Source organism: Spermophilus citellus (genome assembly GCF_964194105.1).
Source record: "Spermophilus citellus genome assembly, chromosome: X".
In the NCBI taxonomy this organism is placed as follows: domain Eukaryota; kingdom Metazoa; phylum Chordata; class Mammalia; order Rodentia; family Sciuridae; genus Spermophilus; species Spermophilus citellus.
Genome location: NC_138190.1, coordinates 83,753,128 through 83,775,781, shown reverse-complemented (window position 1 = coordinate 83,775,781; position 22,654 = coordinate 83,753,128).

The following is a 22,654-nucleotide window of genomic DNA, read 5'->3' as shown; positions in this document are numbered from 1 at the left end:
CCTGAGCCAATCACAAGCTACTCTGCGACTGGGAGGCGCGTCGCCTTGTTCTCCTTTATATTGCTGCTGACATGCTGAGGTTGCATTACGTCACGCTACCCTTGCTGCAGGGTAGGGGGCCATGGAGGGAGCGCGCGCAGGCGCGCGCGCGGGAGATTGAAGAGCCCGCGCTTGGTTTGTGCTTGGAGACCCCGCGGACTTGCCGCGGGGGATGCAGCGCTGGTCGAATCCAAATGCGCAAGCCCAGATCTTGGCGCGCCCCTGAGGAGTTTCTGTGGCAGGATTTTCCGTTTTCCACGTTTCCCAAGGGAGATGAAGAGGGTGGGGAGGGGAAAATCAATGACAGAATGACCACTCCTTGAACCTTTAATAGATATTGGATGGCGTTAAAAAAAATGGTCCAACCCTCGAGGATTTGACAAATCAGGCTGACCAGACCAGAGATAAGAGGTGTTCATCTCTACCAAAAAAAAAAAAAAAGAAAGAAAGAAAGAAAGAATGAAAGAAAAAAGAAAACTGTGTTTTGCTGTTTCCCTCCCTCTTTCCCTTCATTCCTTTTATATTTCCTAATGGTAGACAGTAATGAAGAAAGTAGACTTAAAAGCAAGGAAGGGAAAGGAGGATGAGGGACCTAAATGCAGTGAACACTAAATATTTCTTGAACGTGTCACTTTCAGTTTTTGTCAACATATGGAGAACAGTGAGAAATTGTGTGGAGGAGGGGTGGAGAAAAGAGTGAAGAGATATGACTGAAAGGTTGGTAGGGACTAGGTTGCATTTGTAAATTATCTTTTATTCTGACAATTTATATTTAATTCTAAAATCATATTGAAATTGATAGCAGTATTTTAGTGGGGAAAGGATACAATCCTTTAAGAGGAACTCATTACCTGTGTATAAATAATTTGAATATTTATAAATAAAATATGTTATTATTGTGGATTATCTAGAAGACAAGATGTGAAAGCACTAGTACAAGATCTGTCTCATATCAGTACAGGAGGTAATAAACTTTAAATGGCCAGGCAGCAAATGTTTTAATTTTGTAAATATATAGTAACAAGTAATTTTTTAAATGGGCGGGGGGCAGGGGGGAGGATAGTATCTTGGACCTCACATGCTGCATAAGTGCTCTACCGCTGGGCTAGCCTAGTAAAATACCACTACTATCCTAGTAAAATATCCTATCACAACTACTCTACTCTGCCATAGTAGGCTCAAAGCAGCCATAGATGATATATACAAGTGAGTATGGCTGTTATACAATAGAATTTTATTCATGAACACTAACATTAGGATTTTATTTCATTTTTTGTGTCATTAAAATTATTCTTCTTTGAAGTTCTTTTAACTATTTGAAACTGTAAAAAACATTCTTAGTTACAGGCCATAAAAAAAAGAAACAAACAAACAAACCAGGCAGCAGTACATATGTGGTGTGTGGACCATAGTTTTACCATTCTAGTAGCTGTCATTCATTTATACTTTTATTTTCCTTCCTAGATGAAGAAAGGTATTTTATGAGTTTATTACCATGCATAAAATGTATTTCCATATTTTATACCCTGGCAAACACTACTTAATGGTCTTCTATATCAGAGTCCCTCTGTGTTCCTATACTCCTAGTGACAATTCCAACAGATAACTAAGAAAAGAAAGTTGAAAAAGTTGTAGAGTTTTTATATCGATCATCTTTGTGAATTTTACACTGTGGTAGATAATTTTTAAAACTTGAAGATCATCCTTTCTCTTTTCTCTCTCCAAACATCTGGTCATTCACAATATCCTGAGAATTCTACCTCCCTAATATCTGTGTGATTGAACATTTCCCCCACTTCCTAATATTATTACTTTGTTCAGATTCACTAACAATTTTAGGATATTGATTTAACATTCAAGCAGCCATCTTAATGTTAATCAGCATCTTATGTTTCCTTTTCCTATGCTTACCGAACTACCCCCACCCCCATTATTGACCTACCCCATGGTACCATAACCCTAAGCCAATCCCAAAAGGACAGGACCCCTTTGCTCTGGAAAGCCCCTACTGTATCATCCACCTAAGGCAAATTGCAAATTCCTTGCTATACCCCCACCTGCCTAGCTCTGATGCAAGTACCCCAGCCTATCCCATAACACCACAACTCCAACTCCAAAACCCTACTCCACAAAAGCTGAAAACCCGAACATCTTGGGGCCTCTCTCTCCTATAGAGAGATGGCCTTTATTTGTCAGCTTTATTTGTATCTTTATTTGTATCTCTGCCTGGTCTCTGTCTTTCATTATCTTTAATTTCTCGCTCGCCCATCTCTTGCTTTCCCTTCACACATTCTTTCTTACCTTCATTATTATAGCAGTCTGCTAACCCTCTGTGTTCCTATATTCAAAAAATGCCAAAATTTTAAAAATATCACCAAATCAGAAAAATATCTCAAATTGAGCTTCCCCATTCCTTTCTCACTTCAGTTGAGGCTCTGGACAAATCTGACTGTTATAATCTCTTATGACTCATATCTTTCCTAAAAGTCTCTCTACTCCACTTGATATCTCTTTTTTTCTTTTCTTTTTAAAATATTTTTATTAGTTGTTGATGAACCTTTACTTATTTACATATGGTGTTGAGAATTGAAACCAGTGCCTCACACATGCCAAGCAAGTGCTCTACCACTGAGCCACAACCCCAGCCTCTCTTTTTCTTTTTTTAAATTTAATTTTTAATTTGTTTTAGTTACTTATAAATGACAGTAGAATGCATTTTGACACATTGTACACAAATGGAGCACAATTTCTACTTCCTCTGGCTGAACATGGTGCAGAATCACACTGATAGCATAATCATACATGTATATAGGATAATAATGTTAATAATGTCCGTCTCATTTCACTGTCCTTCCCATCAAGGCAACCCCTCCCCTCCCTGAACTCCCCTCTGCACAATCCAAAGTTCCTTGATTCTTCCCTACTCCTTCCATTATGGATTAACATCTGCTTACCAGAGAAAACATTCCAGGCCTTTGGGTTTTGGGGTTTGGCTTATCTTGCTTAGCAGCTCCATTCATTTTCCACTTAATATCTTTTGCAGTGTAGAATCTACAGCAACACAGAGTTAACTTGTATAACAAGATTAATATCTCACTACTCTGCTTAAACTTTGCTGTCAATTGCTATTAGATCTCATGGCACCTAAGTAAGGACAGGATAGTTATAATTCTAGCTAGCAATGGTGGGGAAGACCATTCACGCATGCCTTTTGGGTATTTGTTCAGTATGTATAGGAAACTAACTACTTTGTGGAAAAACTATTAAGCAAGGCAGTTTATGCTATTTTAAGAATAGTGTTGTTTTATATCCATGCTTTAGAATTTCTGCAGTTGCACAGTAGCTACAAGACCAATAATATTAATAAGGTGCTATAAATCAATTTAATTTATAGTTTTCTTGGTTTTGTAACTTGATACCTTCATCCCCTCTACTTCCCTTTTCGAATCTTAGCCAACTAAAAGTTGTGTATTATGGGACATTTAGACACCAAATATTGTTAGCTCTTCTTCCTTATATTGTTACCAGATGGAGATTTTCCTCAACTCCTGTCTTTATGAAACAAAGATTTGTCAAGAGACACACTTAGAAAAAACATAAAGAGTTTTTTTTAGTGAGATGAAAATAAGCTCAGACATAGAGCAGGCCTCCTCCAAGAGGGGAAGGGATATGGGGTTTCCTGCCAGGCAGGTCTTTAAATTTTGTCTGGGACCCTCCCCGATACATTATGAATTTGGGGTGGGGTTATTGTAGTTTCCTGCCATGACTTAGTGCTGCACCTGTGCCAATTTCGCTACAATGTAAAATTTCCAGCATAGACTTCAGCCATTTTCTCCAAGTTGACCAATAGCTATCTGGCCACAAGAAAGCAGTCCCTCGGAAGTGCAACATTCAGATGGGTGCCAGCCAGGGACAGAGCCTGAATTTCCTTTCCCCACTTCCCTTACTCATGTCTATCTAGGCACCTATTCTAACATGACTATGGAGTCACAGTTTATCATCAACTATACTAAATTTTATCTCAGCTTCCTCTATGAAAACTTTCCCTCCTTCTTGCTTTCTCTGTAGTCTTCACGACTCCTAAGAAGATAATCCAAAATAAATGTAGACAACCTTATTACTGAGTACAGTTTTACAGTACCAATACTCACATTTGTATTTGTATTTACAGGCACACTATCACCAGACAGTACTGATTTAATTGTCCTGGGATGATTTGAAATAAAGGCATCAGACTTCATTTGTAAATTATATGGTTCCACCAGGTGTGCTGTACAGAATACAATTTCTTCATAGAGTGGTGGGGGAAGTGAGTCATCCCATAGCATACAATAAGGAAAGCCACAATCAATATGCCATTGCAGAGTCATATTCATGTAGTGAGCTGCATTTTTGTTTCAGCAAAACAATATAATATATAATATTAAATTAATACTGTTAATTTATTAGTTTTGCTATTTATTGTTTGGTTTTATAATTGTAAAAACATCATAAGCCCAAAGCATATCTACATTGCTCTACTGTTGTTCTTGTTTAAATAAAAGTATAAAAAATTTAATTTAAGTTACCACTGAAGAATACAGTTTTTCCTTAAAATAGTCCATAATAAAAAATATAAAATGACACACAAAAGCCTGTAAATATCATTCCATGCAAAAAGTACCAGAACTCCTTGGGGGAAATAGCTAATTCCAGAATTCAGGTAAGAAATAAATATGATGAGAGTGTGTCATTTTGTTGTCAGAGAGCAAAGAAACCATTAAGACTAATGTGATCATGGCCAAAGTATACTTAAGCATAAAAATAACAGTTCCTTGGAATGATGGCAACATATCAAATATATAAAAAAATTATGAGCTGAGTAAGGATAAATACTAGAGAAATCCTCCCATTCCCAAAGAAAAACATCAATGTTTGCCATTTTTCTTTTATATATAAAACATCATCTCTATATTCCGACAATTAACAATGAAAAGTACACACCATTTTATTCTGCTTTTCCTGTACAATTTCAAGATGAATAAATAGGATTAGTTGGATTAGACAACTTTTTTGTTTGTTTTTCAAGAAGTACCATTAGTAAATGTAGCCAATTACCATTTTACAAGCGCAAATGAAATAACAGACCGAAGCAAGATCATCAGTGAATGAAACATGAAATACTATGGAAACCATTATGGAAGTTCTTCAAAAAAATTAAAAATGAAGGTCTGGGGTTGTGGCTTAGTGGTAGCGCACTTGTTCAGCACATGTGAGACACTGGGTTCAATTCTCAGCACCACATATAAATAAATAAAATAAAGGTCTATCAACAACCCCCCCACAAAAAAATGGAACTACTATATGATCCAGTCATATTGTTCTTCCATATTTATTCAAAGTAATTAAAGACAGCATACTCTAGAGATACATGCATTTCTGTGTTTATTGCAACACAATTTACAATAGATAAGTCATGAAATGTGTTTAGGTGTTCATCAACAGAAGAAGGGATGGAGAAAATTCATATATTATATATAGTATATATATATATATATATATACACACACACACACACATAAATATATATATATATATATATATATATATATATATATAGAGAGAGAGAGAGAGAGAGAGAGAGAGAGAGAGAGAGAGAATGGAGTTTTATTCAGCCATAAGGAAGAATGAAATGATGTCATTTGCAGGAAAATGAATAAAATTAAAAAGCATTAAGTTAACTGAAATAAGCCAGGCTCAGAAATACAAGTATCACCTATTTTCCATCACGCATGAAGTTAGAGAATAAAAAGAAAAAAGAAAGTGCACTTATGAAAATGTAGGAGAGATAATTAGGGTAGAAGAAGGGGACTGAAAGAGGCAAGGGTAAGCGGGGGTGAGAGTAATGGGAAATGGTGAGTTGTTGATGAGTGGGTATAACATTTCAGTTACACAAGATGACTAAGTCATAGAAATATTCTTTACAGCACTGTTTCTTTAGTTAATATACTGTACTGTAAATTTAAATACATGTTATGGGAGTTGATCTCATGTTAAGTTTGTTTACCATGATATATAAATAAAAAGCAATGTGTGATGGCACATACCTTCAATCCTAGTGACTCAAAAGATTGTTTTTCAAGTGTCTGTCTTATTTTAATTAGAATAATATAATCTATGTTTCTCACTTATCACAAATTGCAGGATTGCCTTCATTTTAATAGCAAGTATCCCAATGTATCTATGTATCACCTTTTTTTACCCGTTCATTATTAGTTGGACTTACAAATTGTTTTCAAATTTTGGCTATTGTGAACAGTGCTGCAGTAAGCATGGTAGTGTGGATATCTCTTCCAGATCCTTATTTCAATTCTTTTGGATATATACTCAGAATTTGAATTGTAGATCATCTGTAGTTTTATTTTCAATTTTCTGAGGAAACTCCATACTGCCTTCTATGATGGTTGTACTAATTTACCTTTTCACTAACAACATATAAGTGTCCTTCCTCACATCCTTGCCAGCACTTGCTATCTTCTGATGTTTTGATAACAGCAATGCTAACAGATGCAGAAGTGGGATTATTTTTCACTTTGGTTTTGATTTGCATTTCCTCGAGGATTGATGTTGTTGAGCATCTTTTTATGTATTTATTGACCTTCTGTATATAGTTCTTGAAAAAAATATTTATTCAAGTTCTTTGCCCACTTTTTAATTAGGTCATTTTATTTCATTTTAATTTTAATTTTTTTTTGCTAGTGAGTTATAGTTCATTGTATATTTTGAAGATTAACCTTAGTAGATCTGAGAATATTGTCTCCCACTCAGTAGGTTTACTGTCTACTCTGTTTATTGTTTCCTTTGTTGTTCTGAAACATTTTTGTTCAATGTAGTCTCACTTGTTCACTTTGGCTTTTATTGCTTGTGCTTTTGGTCTCATATCTAAGAAATCATTGCTGGGACAAATATCACAGAACTTTGCCCTTATTTCCTCCTATGAGTTTTACAGTTTCAGATTTTATGATTAAATGTTTAATCCATTTTAAATTTATTTTGGTGCATGCTGTAAAAAAGTTTCAGTTTCATTATTTTCTATATGAATATCTAATTTCCCACCACTGTTAAAGAGTCTGTCCCTATTTATGTTTCTGTTTGTTTGTTGGTACTGGGAATTGAACTAAGGGTTGCTGAAGCGCTGAGCAACTTCCTAGCATAGCATTAAGGAGGTGGCATAGGTACTGCTGGAAGCTTTTAGCCAAATTTATTATGATAATCAGGAGCAGAAAGCAGAGCAGAAAGATTTGGAAAACTTGGACTTTAAAGGTCTGAGTAAAACTAGGGCTTCCTTAGTTTCAGAGGTCTTAGTCCATAGAGAGCTGGCTCCATTCCTCAGGGCTCCAGGTGAGGCAGAACATGAAGATGGAATAGTTGGAATTGTTAAAGACTTTACCACCATTGAAGAGATGCTAAAGACTTTGTTTGCTTAGAGACAAGAAAGATGGCTTGAGGGCATCTTAGGAACTGACAAGACCACACTCGTCTCTAGCTCAAGGATATGCATACAAGTCTCTTCCTGTGTAGAGACCCGTGGGGCACTCTTGCACAAGGGGCCTAGGAAGTTTTTTTTCAATGCACTGAGATACCTAGGCACTCAGAGGTTGCTGCAGCAAAGATCTCTGGAGGCTTGGCTACTGCTCCAGATAGTGGCAAACCTTGACATCAACCATATGGTGCTGGTTCTGTAGGAATGTAGGATGCTGGAGTTAGGGGGTCTTGGAGGCTTCCACCAAGATTTCAAAGGAGGCCCTGGGAGGCCAGGCAAAGTGCAGCAGGGTCAGAGTCCCTTTGGGCACACCCTGAGAAGCCAAAATGTGGAGACGTAAGGAGGAAGGCAAAGCTGCAGTGGAGACCCCCAAGATTAAAAACTGCCAGTAACATGGGACATCATCTTAGGAAAGCTGCAGGAATTGAACAGAGACAAGCCAACAGAAAGATCACTTGGGCAGCCTCAAAAAGGCCACAGGAGCTACACAAGTCCTTTGGAGAGAGCATCATGATTCCATATACCCCAGATGCCAGACATGGAGCTACAGCTGGATTTCAGTCTTGCTTTGGTCCCATACCTTCTTTCTATGCCCCTAATTTTGTGAATGGAAATATTTATTCTGTACCATTCTATATTGGATATTTGTAAATTCCTTTAATTTTACAGGAGCTCAAAATGCGAGATTGCCTTGAGCCTCAGAGAAAGCTTTGGACTTGAACTTTGACCAATCTTGGAACTGCTCAAACTATGGGGTCTCTTGGGAATGGACTAAATGTATTTTGCATTGTAAGATGAGTATGAGCTTTTGCCTGCCAGAGGATGAATGTTATGGTTTAGATGTGGTGTCCCCCAAAGTTTCATGTGCGAGATAATTCAAGAAGGCTCAGAGAAGAAATGATTGGGTTATAAGAGCCTTAACCCAATCAGTGCATTAATCCCCTGATAGGGATTAAATGAGTAGTAATTGAAGTAGTAGGGTGTGGCTGGGGGAGGTGGAAATTGTGGGATGGCTTTGGGTCCTATATTTGTATCCTGCACTCTGCTTTCTGATCATCATGTGAGCTGTTTCCCTCTGCCACGCTCTTCCATCATTATGTTGTGCCTCACCTGGAGCCCTGAGGAATGGAGCCAGCTCTCTATGGACTAAGACCTCTGAAACTGTGAGCTCCAAAATAAACTTTTCCTCCTTTACAGTTGTTCTGTTAGGGTCCTTTAGTCACAGTAACAAAAAAGCTGACCAAGACACCTGTGCAGGAAGCCTGTTGTAAGCTCCTTTCTAAAAAGATTTTGGCTCAGTATCAAACTTCTTTTTTATTGTTGATGACCTGTGTCTATCACTTAATCCAATAATTAGTAACATTTTGTTGCTCTGACTCTTTGTTCTAGGATTTTTGTTACCCAGTCAATAGGCCTGGGTTCTTAATCTCTGCTAAATTCTTCCTAGGTCTAACCCACTTTCTGGACCTTGTTCTAGAAACTTTTGACATATCCTTCAGGATTTAGATATGTCTTAGAAGGGAACTGAAAAGTCATTTTATCTTTCCCCTTCATTTTAGAGAGGAGGACACTGAGAACTTGACCTCTCCTCTCTCTCTGGTCCTATGTTTACAGATATGATTCTCTTGGCCTTTAATGACATCTCTGCAATCCCTAGTATGTCTTACTCAAAATATCCTTTTCTAATAAAATTTTATCCAAGCATTCACCTAATCTTACTATGTTTCTAGATTATAAGTGTCAGTAACATAAATGTCAGGGGCTAGGAAATGGGCTAAGTCTTAAGATAAAATATTATTTTATCATAATTAGAAAATATTCTTACTGTGTATCTCAATTAGATATGAAATCACAAACCTTAAACACGCTGCATAAACCATTCATAATTATGCATACAGTATGCTCAAAGCATCTATTAAGATAAATGTTTAAGAGTACAGGAGGAAGGGAAAATTCCTCTGAAACTGTTAAAAATCCCATAAGGTATGAATATTCCTACAGAATTCAGCATGAACAAATTTGTATAAAAGACTATAAAGTTGTAGCTATTTCAAGGATAGTGCTAAAAGAAGAACTATTATGGATAAAATTAAAATAATCTTAGCTAGATACTTCTGCCTAGAAAAGTAATATAAAGTGAAGTGTTCATTCTTTTAAGAGTGTAGTAAAAATTCTTTCTTGGATGAGAAACTATGGGGGTACTTAGTCCATAAACATACTGTTATCTTTGCTAATTTTGTCTCTCTCCTTTAGTCATGAGGAACAAAGATTGTGATCATGTATGGTAATGTCAGAAAGTCAAACCAAACTCATCCTTGTGCCTAACAGGAAGGAGTTTTAAACCAAATTGCCTTTGTCATGATGAGATAGGTGTAGGAGTCAACAAGCAGGCCTGATCACATAATTAATTAAACAGGCAGTCCAGGTATCATATATCAGAATAATAGTCAGAATTTTAAAAAGAGAAAGAGAGGTAGAAGAAAAGTTTGGAAAAGTCAGCTAAGGCAGCTATAATCAAGCATGTACTATAAGATCAAACATGGAATTTCTTTCTTGGAGTGCCAGCAGAAGAAGCCTTTGTTCATATAAGCCTTATTCCCATATTAATTTGTAGCAGCCAATAGTATGATTTTTTGGTTACTTTTTTCTGAGTGCTATTTTAAGTGCTTTATATGTCTTGGTCAATTTAATCCTCACAACTAACCTATGAAGTATTTTCCTCACTGTGGAGAGGATGAAACTGAGGCATAAAGGATTCATCACTTGCCTAATGTCACACAGCTAGTAAGTGGAAAAGCTGGGATTTTAATTCAGGAGGCTGTCTACAGAGTCCTTTACACTGCTAACCACCATGCTAGATCATCCCTTACATAGAGACTATGCTTTTGACTATCCTGGATCTTATTATGATGTCAGAACTTAACAGTAGAATCCTTTGACAATTTGAGAGCTCTTTAATGAACACAGACAGAACCCAGACTCTGTTGTTATGTCAGCATCAACATTAAGAGACCAATACTCTGGGGCTGGGATATAGCTCAGTTAGAAGAGTGCTTGCATCACATGCACAAGGCCCTGTGTTCAATCGAGAGAGAGAGAGAGAGAGAGAGAGAGAGAGAGAGAGAGAGAGAGAGAAATAGTCTGATACTCTGAACACCCAAGGTATATTTCTGATTAATCATACAGGAGCCAGCTAGAGTCTGCTTTTGTATAGTATTAAAATCCTACAGAAGTCTTACCCCCAAAGTCTGGCCCTGTAACTCTTTCAGTATGAGTAAAGGAAGCTTTTAACAACCTGAAATCTATTCATGTTCCAGACTCTGTAACTTTCATAGAAAAACATTAAGCCAGCCATGAACTCTTTCAGGGCCAGATCAATTTAGACATTTTCTCTTAGGTGGTCATATCTTCCATAGAAGCAGCATCTGAATGTCAGGAATGTGTTTCTCATTGGGTTATCCAGATAGAGGATACTACATGTATGAAAGTCCTAAAAGAAAAATTCCAGATCCAGTATGACTAGAACATTTGGCAAGATTGAGAGTGGTATGTTAATAAACTGGAAAATACATACTGCAGTAGCTATAAACTTTGTAGTCAGGATAGTTGTGCTTGAATTCTGGCTCTGATACTAATTTTGTGGCTTTGAACGAGTTAATAAATCACTCAAAGCCTCAATTTCCTCATTAGTTATTAGGGAAAATAATAGTACCCAACTCACAGGGAAGGTATAAACATGTCATAAGATAATGCATGTGAAGAATTTTGCAGTTGTATTATAGGAAATTATACACTAACACATAGAAACAGACACATCATATATATAGATATAGATATAGACATAGATATAGATATAGACATAGACATAGACATAGACATAGATATAGATATAGATATAGATATAGATATAGATATATAGATATAGATATATAGATATAGATATATATAGATATATATAGATGGAAAAAGGCAGAAAGAGACAGAAACCCCATACTGTAGAGTCTTTGAGAACTTTGTAACCTATTATAAGGATCTGAAGTTTTCTTCTAGGGTAAATGGAAGATATAAAATGTTCTAAGGAGGAGTTTTTTTTAAACAAAATTAGGTTTGCATTTTAAAATATTATGCTTGCTGCACTGTGGCAATAGGTTTGGATAGAGGGAAGTGTGGATATGGGAAGATCAACTAGAAGCCTGTTAAAATTGTCCAGGGGAATGATGGTGAGGTCTTTTATGAGGGTAGTGGCAGAGTGGATAGAGATAAAGATGTGAAACTGGACATATTTGAAATATATTTAGGAAGTAAGAAGGGACAGGTACTGGTGACAAATTATGTTGTATGAGAACTGAGACTTGATAACTACTTTGTCTCTTCTACTTCCTGCCCCCTCCACCCAGGGGATTAAAGAGAGATGGTTGAAGAAAAGGATCAGTGGTTGACAAATTAGTACAGGTTATAAAGAATTTGCAATTATTAGAGTTGATAATTTTAAAAACAGGGTCAAATGATGTAAGAGTAAGGCCAATGCAAATGCTGGGGAGAATGAAATTTACACAAAAAGCAAAAGTATTACTCTTAGATTGGGTGTGAGATATATTGAAACAAGTGATGAATATGGGACTACTTGTGGATTTGTGTGTTTGCATTTGAAGGGTTTTGTTTGTTATTTAAATTACAAGGTGAGGTCATCTGTCGAGAATGGATGTGAGTTGGAATGGGACAAACTTCAATGAAAAGTGTCAAATAAGTACCATGTGGAATTGGAGAGTGACGTATTTCATTGTCAGATTTTGGAGAGTGTTAATTGCCCACTTGACCTGAAAGTCATGGATCTACAGTGTTATTCATCTGCTCCTATCCTTATAGTTCTTTCATTAGCCTATTCTTTTCCAGCCTTATCATTGACCTATTGACCTGTTAAGACCTATGCCCCAGAATAGTGACAAAATACTTTCAACTATAATTTCTTCCTCTTGTTTATGACATTTAAGACCTTCTATGTTCTTTGAATATACTTCCCCCAAATCACTTTTCTCAGTTCTTATCCATTGGTTCAGTTATTGAGTTCATTATCTCTGATTTCTAACTGGTTTCCTGACTCCCATATTGTCTCCCTTCAACTGTCACAGTCATCAAAGTGTTCATCTAAAATATAATATCTGACCATGATTGTGTAAAACTTTTCAATGGAGCTTTCTATGGTCTGAGCATATCCTCCATAGATTAAAATGCTGGAGGTTTGTGCTGGGGTTATGGCTCAGTGGTAGAGTGCTTGCCTAGCATGTGTGAGGCTCTGGGTTTGATTCTCAGCACCACATAAAAATAAATTTTAAAAAACTAAAGATCTATTGACAACTAAAAAATATTTTTTAACAATGCTGGAGGTTTGACCTTCAGTGTGGTAGTATAAAGGTGGTGTAATCTTTAAGAGGTAGAGTCCAGTGGAAGGTGGTAGGTCATATAAGATTGTATTTAGAAGGGATTAGTGCCACTCTCATGGAGTAGATTAGTCCTTCAAGAATGATTTGTTATAAGAATAACAAGCCCGGCCCTTCCCCAGCCTCTGGATTCTTGCATCACCATGTGATTTCTCATTCTTGCACATGCTTTCATCACAATGGCATTAACAGGTTGTGATGTTAGAAGATCCTTATCAGAGCTTAATAGATTAGGGGGCCATACTCTAAAGCCTCCACAACTGTGACCAAATAAACCTCTTTTCTTTATAAAGTATCTAGTGTCACAAAACAGATTATTACAGAACTCTATAACTACTAATATTTAGTCTAATTTCCTTAATATGGCATATAAGACCCTCCAGAACTAGTCTTTGCCACTTCCTCAGCCTCACCACTTATCTTATTCCCTTTTCCACTTTTATGCTGCAACAGTTTTTTTAATTATTTTATTGTTGGTTGTTCAAAACATTACATAGTTCTTAATATACCATATTTCACAGATTGATTCAAGTGGGTTATGAACTCCCATTTTTACCCCATATTCAGATTGCTGTGTCACATCAGTTACATTTCCATTGATTTACAAATTGCCTTTCTAGTGACTGATGTATTCTGCTGTCTATCCCATTCTCCACTGTCCCCCCTCCCCTCCCCTCCCCTCCCCTCCCCTTCTCTCTCTCCATCCCCTCTACTATAAATCGTTTCTTCCACTTATATAATTTTTCTCCTACTCCTCCTTTCCTCTTATATGTAATTGTGTATAACCCTGAGGCTCACCTTGCCTTCATACTCCATTTTGTTTTTCACCTCTATTCTCTCTGTGTACTCACTCTCTTTGTCTCAAAACTCTAATAAAGCCAACTCCTACTCATTTTCTTGTAACAGCTTAAGCATCACTTAATTAAAATGGTCTTCTTCCTCCACCTTTATCTTTATACTTCTTCCCATTATTAGTTAGTTAGTCTTTGATTCCCTAGGTTCTTATATACATCTTTATCATTGCATTGGTCACACTGTGTGACCAATAATTGATATTTGTCTTTGTCTCTTCTACCAATCTAATCTCTAGGGACTATCTCAGATTCATCTTTGTACCTTAGTAACTTACCAGTCCTTGGTACTTAGTTGGCATGATAAGTGCTAACTAATGAAAGGAAAGATAAAAGGGGACAACAATAATAAAAGAAGAAAGGAAATATTGGAGGGAGGAACCCAGATCTTGGGATCATTCTTTGAAACACTCAGTTTATAGAAATCATTTATCCATTCTTATTTTATTTTTCAGGAATTAATTTATAATCAAATTGCATATTTCAAATATAATTAATTAGTTGTATACTGATGCTTTGATGCAGTTCTTGAGATTTATTCCATAACTGTAATTTACAAAAGTACTCAGTATTTTTTGTAATTTGCAATTAATATATTATGCATCTCACTGAGCACTTTACAAAGTTACATATCATGAATCAGTAAACAAGTATTATGTCAAATTTTGGAGGTAACATGGATCTGCTATAACAGGTAAGTTATTGAAGTTGGATATTGGAGATGAAATTTTTCCTCTGTGAACAGAGGACAGGTAGGAAATGTTCAAGATATAAAGGGAAACACTGATGCAGAAAGAAAAGTAAAGTATTTAGAGCACAGATAAATCATAATATTTTCTTAAGGTGTTACAAGAATACTTTAAAAATGATCAGATGATCATGTATCTTATTGTACATATATATTTTTCTCTACAGGGAACTTAATAGTTGGATTTCATCTGCACACGTCCTATTCTATAAGGAATTCCTGGCTCTTCAGAACTTGAATAACCAATGTGTTGTCTCTCTTTTTGAATGTAGCTTGATTTTGGAACTCCTGGTGTAGAAAAATCCTGCAAGAAAATTTAAAATATCAAATGTAATTAAAAGACATTTAATAAAATTCCTGTTCTTGTTTAGATATGATTATGTTTTGGGAAATTAGGCTTATATTATTTGAGTTAATTTAGAAATCTGTTTAATCATTTTTAGAAATTTGTAGTGATTTTAAATAACACATAAAATATTTTCCTTTACTAAGTGAATTCTTGGCTACTTTTAAATAACCGTTAAACACTACACTTGTAACACAATTTTTCCAGACTGATTTAGATATCGTGTAATCCAAATTCTCAGTACTAAAGTACGAAATTAATATTACAGGAGAAAATGTACATAAGAAAAACAACTATTTCTTTTTTCTGAATATTATGTTACCAAAGTTCATAGTCAAATACTGCACAAGGATGAATAGGAGCATAGTATTATGTCAAAACTAATATTTTTTTTTGTTTTATGAATTATCACATTTTTTCCTTTTTGTACAGTTTTGTACACAAATTTCTAATTATATGGTTGTTTTTACAACACCTATTATTTCTATCATACAACCAACATTTTATCACTGCTATAGAATTATTTTATGATAGTTTCATACTCAAACTTCATTTTCCTCAGCATAACATCTTATTTTCTAATAATTAAAAATCTCTAATCATGAATGTACTTTTTTTATTACAGAGACCCTAAGAAAGTGCCCTTGAGCATCTAAATTATCATTTTAAGACAGAACTGAGAAAGTATGAATACTGTAGGCTCTTACTGTGAGACTTCTCTATTTTTACTAGGAAACTTTCTGGTAACCTTCCTCTGTACGAGAATAACTCAAATATTATATATATGCGTGCACACGCATGTGCACAAACACACACACACACTCACACACACACCCACACACATCCATCCATACACACACCATCATTTTGTGGTAAGGCACTGTGCATGACATTTAGGATGCAAGAATAAAAATAAAAGATTTTCCCTAATCTAGAGGAATTCAAAGTCAAGTGAGAGGCATAGATCAATAGAAAAAAGATAAATAATTATGTTACCTTAGTAAAAGAATAAAGGCAACAACACAGAACTGATGGGAAGGTAGAAGAGAGAGCACTACCTCTGATTAGAGATTTGGGGAAAGGCTTCATGTAGAATATGATATTCAAGTAGGTATTTTAGAATGACTCAGTTTTTTTTCCAGAAAATGAATCATAAATCTCAGTAACCACATACTTGGAAAACAGTAGGTTAGGTATGGCCAAATCAATAGTGCATAAGCCCAAGAGTAACAAGAGATAAATCTGGAGAGCTGTAAAGATAAGAGGGGCTAGAATATGAATAGCCTTTTATGCTTTCTTCAGGAGTTTTTACTTTGACCTATAAGCAGTAAGGATCAAGTAAGGTCTTTTATGCTGTCATGATAAGATCAGATTTGTTTTAAGGATGGTCATGTTGGCAACAGTGTGATATTTAAGCCTGAAATAGAAGAGACAGGTGTCAGAGTAGTTAGCAATAATTTAGAAGGGGGATAATGAAGACCTGAATTATGTCAGTGGCAGAGGAAATGGATTTTTCCAGGATTGAGGAGATTCCTGGGAAGTAGGACTTTCAATTTTAAAACCTAGATCATCCCAATCAAACTGTGATATGTTGGTCACTTGAGATTTAGGACAAAAATCCCATGTGACTTTGTGTATGGTTAGATTTAGGGAGACCGATAAGGAAAAAAGGGCTTCCTTGTGTTCAGGCTTAAATGAGTAGATAAATTATGCCATTCACTGAGATAACAGTGTATGGCAGAGGATGAGGGGGGGGTGTTGAAGGGATAATGGCTTCTGCCTTTAAGAACCCTGCTAGAAATATAAATGAACAGCTATCCCTTAGGCTAATAGAATCACTGGTCTATATCTAGAGAGACTTTTATGAGGTGAAATTAGATTTGAAATTTACCAACAAGATGGAACCCTGGAAAATAACAACATTTAAGCTGTGAACAGGGTTGAAGTGTTTCTGAAAATGTTTGGGGAATTATAGTCAGAGAGGCAGGCAGATCATCAGGAAAGAAGTATCCTGGAAGATGAAGGAAGAGTTCAAGAATCAGTGAGTACCAAGTGCTGCTGGTGAGGTCAGGAGTGGCAAAATCTTGATATAGGTTTTTGTATCTAACAACTATAGTACACTCAGATACCAATTTTAATAATATGGTTTAAGAATGTTGAGACTGCTTTCCATATAATCTTTAAACCACAATACAGTGAGAGATTTCTTGAGTAGAAGAAAGTTTTTCAAGTTATTAGCAGAGAGGGAGATGAAATTTTTCTTCAGATATTTTCTAAGGAGCTCTGGCCACATTCTTTCTTGTCATGTGCACACTATCTTCTCCTCATTAATATCTGCATCACTTCAACTTTTGTTCTTTCCTTGTTTTTCACTGCTAATGCTTCCTCTACTTCTTGGAAATTATTACCAATACTTTTTGACTAAGATAGCCAAGAAAGACAGCTACGGCTGACGTCATCCCTTTTGAGTCTCGTATCCACCTCTTTTATCACCATTGCTTTTCCCTCCCTCCCTCCCTCCCTCCCTTCCTTCCTTCCTTCCTTCCTTCCTTCCTTCCTTCCTTCCTTCCTTCCTTCCTTCCTTTTTGTTACCAGGGAATTATCCCAGGGGACCCTAACCACTTAGCCATACCCCCAGCCCCCTTTTGTATATTTTATTTAGAGGCATGATCTTGCTGAGTTTCTTAGGGCCTCTCTAAGTTGCTGAGGCTGGCTTTGAACTCCTCCATCATTCTCCTGCCTCAGCTTCCCAGGCTGCTCTTAGAAGTTATAATTGAGGATAATGATGGTATAGACAACACACTGCAGGTAATTGCACTAATCTATATAATTGTTATTCAAGATTGTTGTTTATTCTCAGTACCTTCTGGGCTTTTATTTTATAGCACTCATCACAATTTGTAATTCTATACATGTTTACTTGTTTAATATCTGTTTTCCCCACCAAATTATAGCTCCATGGGGGTAGGGACAGAACCCATTTTTTTATCATTAACTACCGCAGTGCCTGGCACATTTGGTTCAACCAATTGGTTGAATAATTGATAATGTGATGTTAGTCAATAATCTGTCTGTCCCAGACTTCCTATAATCCCATAACCTTCAAGGATCATAATTTTTCCCCTCTTCACTGTGGCTTCCAATAAAATCCCCAATTATTCCATTTCAGTTTCCTTTAAAAGGTAAGTTGCTATTATCTAGGTACACCTTAATGAATGACCCTCCCAGGAGTTATATCCTTGTATAACTTCCTCCATTCCTTGAGTGTGAGAAGAACCCGTGTCTTTCGTTTAGCAGCAGAAGAAAGAGTATAAATGAGATAGCTACTCTCTTGACTAGGTTCCATTCTTTAAGATTCCATCCTATAAGAATGGAGCTAGATATTCTGCTGGCCTTCAAAAAATAAGGGGCAATGTTGTGAGAAGGTCTGTCAGAGGGCCACATGGTAACTGCAGGTGGCCTCTAGGAACTGACAGTTGCTCATAGCTGACAGCAAGGAATAGTGGGGTGGGTGGAGAGGAAATAATATTCTGCAGCTGCAAGAAAGTGGATGCTGCCAACAAATATGTGAACCTGGAAGAGGATCCAAACTGTAGATGAGAAGGAAGCCTGTCTAATACCTCGACTGCAGCCTTTTGAGATCCTGAATAGTGGACCTAGGTCCACTCCTGATCCATAGAAACCGAGAAAATAAATGTGTTTAAAATGCTAAGAGTGTGGGAACTTGTTATGCAGCAATAGAAAATTAATACACAAATCAAAACTGATCCTGAAGCCTTGGACATTCAAACCCAGCCAGTTTCCCCTCTGTATTATCAATATTAACCTTTCCTCTTTTCTTACTTGGGCTTTCTCTTCTTGAATTTCCATATATATTGACCTAAATGAATTCAGTACAATTGTCTCTCATTTCCTTTTCTTTCAGAATTTCATATATCCCTTAAGTATTCACAGATTTTTTTCCCAGTTCCATCACTGCTCCACATATTCTATTCTAAAATGTGCTAGAGCACAGTAGTAAATCAGTTTTTGTTCAATCATACATTTAGCATTTTTGTCTTCTTGAATAATTAAAATCATTAAAATTCCACATTTGCATTTTCATGATTTAGTGCTCTGAGGTTATTCTTCAATTTACAATGATTTTTTTTTCAGAGAATGTTTCTTTGCTATCATCAACCAAAAATTAACCTTCCCCCCTCAAAATCCAGTTAATTATATTGACAAATATCAGGTATTCGTTTTTGGTGAACTAGTTCTCTTTTTCTATATTTTGTATCATTTGTTAAGAAAATTTGTAAAAATAATTTTCAGATAATTATCTACCTTACTGTTTTTCTCTGATTGCTGTTTTTAAACACTTCTACAAAGAAACCCAGTTTGTACTTTGTGTTAATATGTCATATAACTGGTGATCAGCAGTTAGCTAGTATCCAGCATTAACTTGGGTGATGTACTTCATGATGTACTAAACTACACTAAAACACACAAAAAAAACACAATTGTGTTGTTAAATTTTGACAATTTAATAACTATAGTAGCATAAGACCAGTTTCACATCTGAGTCAGTCTCATGAGATTCAAGTAGTCTTTCTTCCTTTGATCTCAAATATCCTTTTAAAGATTGTAAATGTATTTTATATAATACTTTTATATAAATCATTTATGAATATATTGCATATATCTACACATATACTAATACATATTATATTATATATATATATTATATCTTTGATTCATTTTTTGAATCTTATTTTAATAAATGACAGAGTAGTTATAGTTTGTCATATAAAGTAAACATCCCAAACCCATATTTGAATCAATTCTGTCACACACTTTTCTTATAATGAAGTCTTAGCATTCACTGTGATACATGAATTTGCATTACGGCAATAATCATATATAGAAATTGAGATGCACAATACATACGAAGAGTGGCTTCATGTGCATGTTTGAAGAGTATTTGTTCCCATAAACTGCTTCAGGTTTAGCTGGTCCCTGAGAGTCATCCCAATTATGAGATGGATAGTTGTATTGATTGTCCTCTTTGGGCTCACGAATCATAAAGCTGTTTTAAATTAAAGAAAAATATTTTAGGATTTTAAAAAATATTTTAGGATTTTAGAACACTGTTATGGTGAGATATTCTATATGAATCAAATAAATGAAGTCATTCAGAAGTCACATTAGACTGCTATAACATGCATAATAAAATAATGACATCCTTATGAAACTGAAAGAACTATACCATTATCCTTTTATTCTTTAGTTAGGGAATATCTCCTATGTCTTTCTCAGAATGTTTGAGAAATTATTTTGGTACTTAAATAAATGAAAAAGGTAAAATTTAGAAAGTCTTAACAAATTAATATTTGTCACAGCTGAATTTTCTTTCAGGAAATGTTTCAAAAGATTATCTTTTATTTGGGCAGAAGCACAGTTATGTACATATTCACAGTTGGAAACATTATTGACTATTCATCTTTCTCTCTGTAACATACCTCTTACTAAAAAGTAAATACATAAATTAAAACTACCCAATAACTTTTTCCCAGAGGAAATACTGTTTATTTTTTCAGCATTTGTATGTGTTAATTTCCCTTTTAAGGAATAACTTACTTATAATTTCTTCCAGAGAACTGTGATGATGGAGATACAGGACTTCCAGGAAGCACCCCCTGATGGGATAAGCTCCAAGGATTCTGCTCATAGATTTTTTTTAAGAGAAAGACAAATATGTTAGTCAGGGTTTTAAAGAAAATTGAAACACAATATATAAGAGCCTATTTTGATTCTACATGATTATAGCTAAATATTAAGACAGCTCCAGACCTGTTCCTAAAAATAACAAATATATATAATTTCTGAAACAGATAACATATGTATTATACTGACAACTTTGTAAGCCTCTATTTATTTTATTCTACCTATCAATCAATCATCATTTTAGGGATGGAAAATGGTTTCCTAAAGAGGAATTCCAAGTAGAAGATACATTTAAGTCACACTCTAAGCAGTAAGTGACCCTTCCAAACAAAAGGTTTAAATTTAAATCCAGTTTTCCACTGTTACATTATGAAACAAATTCCCATAGAAAACACAGTTGACAGAAAGTAACTCTTGTAAATAAAAATTTAGGTCAAATTCAGAGAGCTACAGCATCAAAGGGCCACAGCATACTATAGTTTTGTAAGAAAAAAAGTCTATGCTAATTAATTGTTAAAAACTTAGAATTCAAAGACTATCCTTCAAGTAAACATATGAGTAGAGACTGAATTGTAGTAATATGACAATTGAAACAAGAAATTGACATTTTTAACACATATATGAGACATATAAGAGTGGATCCAGGTCTATACCAAGCGTATTGTTATAGCTACACTAGTTATGTGCAGGTATATAACATTTGTGGTATGGCTATTTTGATGGAGCCCTTTTAAAATTGAGGATAGTTTTACATAGCTATTTTGATATAGTTATTTTAACATTGAAAATTTTGATTTAGCATATAAAATTATCCACCAGACTTTGACTTAAAAAGAAAAAACATTGAAATTCACATTAAGACCCATCCCTAAGTTTCAGCTCATATCCACAATCACCCTTGAGGATAGAGAATCTTGTATTGATAATATCATCAGGGGATGAGATAGAGAAAGGTTAGTTTTCATGTGGAAAGACCTACTGATACAATCAGGAAGAATGAGACAGACCCAATATTTCTCCATTGTTTAGATATCTTTCTTTTGTCTTTGAGCTTTCCTTTTCTGCTTTGTTTTTGCAATCTTCTTTAAAATAAAATAAAAAACCACAACAAAACAAAAAAAGAAAACCATTACTATTGAAAGTGTGATTTCAATGAAGGTTGGCAAGAAAGCCTCCCTTGTATCTATAGCTAGTCTATTTGCTCAATGATGTCATAGTGCGTAGAATCAAGGGTTCCTGATCATTCCATGTCTCAAGTCTTAAAGGGGCTACCCTTTTTTTCAGGGTGGATCTAATTTCTTTGGTTCATGTTTCTTTCTGTAGTAGGTATATCAGATGTGATGAAAAGAAGCCTATCTAAAATTTGGATTTGGGGGCCATAAACGCAGGTTCTTTAGCTTCAACAATGTGGATATTTTGAAGATAAGGATTCCAGAGGAAGAAGTTTCAGCATGTAGAACTGGTGTGTATCTCCTACTTGGTCAAATTTAAAAACTTTAATCCATATCAAACTGTTAATACAACTATGTAGATATAAGAAAAAGTCTTTTTAGGCAAAATTTAAAAGTGGGTAATTATAGAATAAAAAGGCAGGACCAGAGTAAAACTTACTTACTTTTTTTTTGTTTTTTGGGTAGTATTTTTATCCGACCCTGAGGATGGTGGTGATAATAGTTGTGATATACGTGTGGCATTCCACTCTTTTGAGCACATCAGGGTTAAAAAAAAACTACAGTTACTTAAATGGAAATAATTGCTATGGTCTAAACCATAGCAAAAATCATAGATTTTGTGAGGTGCCCCAAAATCTCATATTAGATAATGCAGGAATGTTCAGAGGTAAATAATTAGATTTTGAGAGTTATAACATAACTAATGGATTAAGCCATGCATTGGATTAATAATTTGAATGAATTACTGGGTGGTAACCATAGGCTGGAGGAAGAAGGTCACTGAGGACATGACCTTAGGGATTATATATCTTGTCCCTGGCTCCTCTCTCTC